This window comes from Sparus aurata, chromosome 8 (genome assembly GCF_900880675.1).
Source record: "Sparus aurata chromosome 8, fSpaAur1.1, whole genome shotgun sequence".
NCBI classification, from domain to species: domain Eukaryota; kingdom Metazoa; phylum Chordata; class Actinopteri; order Spariformes; family Sparidae; genus Sparus; species Sparus aurata.
This window is the reverse complement of record NC_044194.1, coordinates 29,645,594-29,647,996: the sequence shown is the minus strand read 5'-3', so window position 1 is coordinate 29,647,996 and position 2,403 is coordinate 29,645,594. Positions and strand designations below refer to the sequence as shown.

The following is a 2,403-nucleotide window of genomic DNA, read 5'->3' as shown; positions in this document are numbered from 1 at the left end:
GAAGATTATTCATAAGAGTTGAAAACAGGTTCTCTAAAAGAGTCTTTATTTGATATTGTTTACATCCATTCTGTATTGGTAAATTTAAGTCAAAGTAGTAGTACTTGTAGTTTGATCTGTGATCTACATAGTGGTCTTGATCTAAGACTCTGAGATTGGTTGCTTCTGGCTCCACAGACATACCTGGGGATTTCTCTGTTTTTCCTAATTGCAGTAAACTACGAGCAGAGGGAAATGGGCTTTATCACTGGTGTGATTATTTCTCCTGTTTCAGGTATGTTGTTAATATTTAATAAAGTGAATGTGTATGTAACTGCTTGTTAATATGTTAAGAGCATTGGGAAAATGTTATGGTGAATTTTTGAATATGATTAAGTTATGTTTTGTTGAGAGGAGTAAAATGTGCTTGCAAGAAACTCAGGTAGCTGTGCCCATAGACATATATTCATAGACGCCTCATTGGTTGTTTGTATCCCAATTCAGGGGCTGCATCCTTCGAAGGACCTGGCCTTTGAGGCTTTCGAAGGCCGCGTCAACCGTTAAGTGGGACGGTCTAGCATCATCACATCAAGTGTCAAAATAAACTCCATTCATAGCCTATAGTTTAGCGACATTATATAAAAACGTTGAGCTTAATGGAAGATGTATTTCCTAATGGAAAATGTATTTCATGATACAAGTTAATGTCTACTCAGAGGGTTATACATACTGCAGTAATCTCTGTTATGCCCTGGCTAGGCGAACATAGGGCATGACATGAATGAGTGGACACCTTCCTCACTCCCAAGCCACAGAGGAAAACAGAGAAGCCGGTTTGTATGTTTTCAACAGACAAAGGTTTATTTACAAATAATAGAAATGAATATGGTACTTTTTTATGGATATGTAAACAGTTATTTTCCTAAAAAGTACCAACAAAGTAATGGTATAATGAAAATAAAGTATTAAGTTCTCACTTGAAAACAAGGGTTAGGGTTAATAGAATAGAAAAGGCACGAGCAATCATTTCCAACTGTACAGAGTCCCAGAACTCTTCGATGTCCACTCCCTCAGTGAAGTTCTCAGGGACCTCTCTTATGTCACTCACTGAAAGAAAAAAAAAACCCTGTAATTTACAGTCTCTTTATTATTACACACACACGATATTGCGACTTACCAGGCAGGTTGAAAACTTGTTTCTTGTGTAGGTCCATCACAACAACAGGAGGATGGTACCCACAGCAAGCACATGAATATGAGTAGTCATGGCTTGTCAACGCCTCAAAGTGGAGGTAGGCATGGAGGACAGTATCTCTTGACGGAAATGTTACATAAGTTTCTCGAGCGAGTCCACCACCTTTGAAACTGAAACGTTGTTCTTTAAACACAAGCAAACAAATAAAATACAGTAATGGTTATTTTGGAGCATCCAAACTGTTCCACAAAGGGCCCTGTGGCTGCAGGTCTTTGTTTCAACCAAGCAGCAGTGCACCTAACCTGACTCATTAAATCAACTGATCTCAGTTTTCAGAGGGTTGATTGGTCAAACTGTGTGCTCTTGACTGGTTGGAACAAAAACCTGTCACATGGCCCTTTTAGAGAAATAAACAAGCTCTAAGAAACTCAGATTTCCTTATCATGAAAGTTTCATTGTCAGGTTTTGACGAGACTGGACCCACATAGAGACACAGAAATGCAGGTGTGGTGGAACAAAAGATATCTATCAACTTACAGAACAAAGACTCAAGGAACACTGGGGTAAAACACAGGGCATGGAACACAAGGTAGAAAACGCAGATGATCAAACAAAGACAAAGGCAGACACTGAGGCTTAATACACAAGGCAAGACGCAGGTGGTGCAATCAAGACAGGTGAAACACATTAGGTAATCACGAGCAGGGACGCAGACAGGAAGACAGGACGCCAAACTTCAAAATATAACAGGAAACAGGAACTAAAAAGGAACCAAAAGACAGAGACCATGACATCCATTGTACTAACCTGTAAGTTGGCTCTCAGATACAAACACAGTTCCAGGCTCACAATGACGTGGTCGTCAAAATTGTGCAGACCGTCCTGCCACTCCTGATAGCGGTACGTCATGTGGCAGTGTGGACATTGCCGGAAATAGGTTGATACATCTGGTAAAAAATAAAAATTCAGAAATGTTAAAAGATCTTGCTTTTTCAATCAAAATATTTACTCACTCTTTAGTATTTGGTTTAAACTTGTGATGTGACAAGATTTTGATTAATGAACAATGTTGCATTCAGAAATCTTAATTTTTTAATAATTTATTAATAACTTTCGTTCAATTACACCATTGATGGAGATCATCCTGGCATTTTTGGACATGAGTTCTGACTCATCAAGTTGTACTGACCCTGGACAGATGGTGCAACTCGTCTCTATTGGATGCAACT

The 2,403-nt window shown here is 39.0% G+C and overlaps 1 long non-coding RNA gene across 2 annotated transcripts; it reads right to left on the bottom strand.

Annotated features, from left to right (window-relative positions):
• Positions 1 to 821: 821 nt before the first annotated feature.
• On the bottom strand, positions 822 to 1,824 carry LOC115587264 (uncharacterized). 2 transcript variants are annotated; one of them, XR_003984995.1, is made up of 3 exons: positions 1,712 to 1,824; positions 1,157 to 1,357; positions 822 to 1,082 (listed from the first exon to the last, which is right to left on the bottom strand). It is a non-coding gene; the product is annotated as an uncharacterized LOC115587264 (long non-coding RNA). The 2 variants fall into 2 exon arrangements; XR_003984996.1 differs by having other exon boundaries at positions 1,157 to 1,344; positions 1,712 to 1,804.
• Between the last annotated feature and the right edge of the window lie 579 nt (positions 1,825 to 2,403).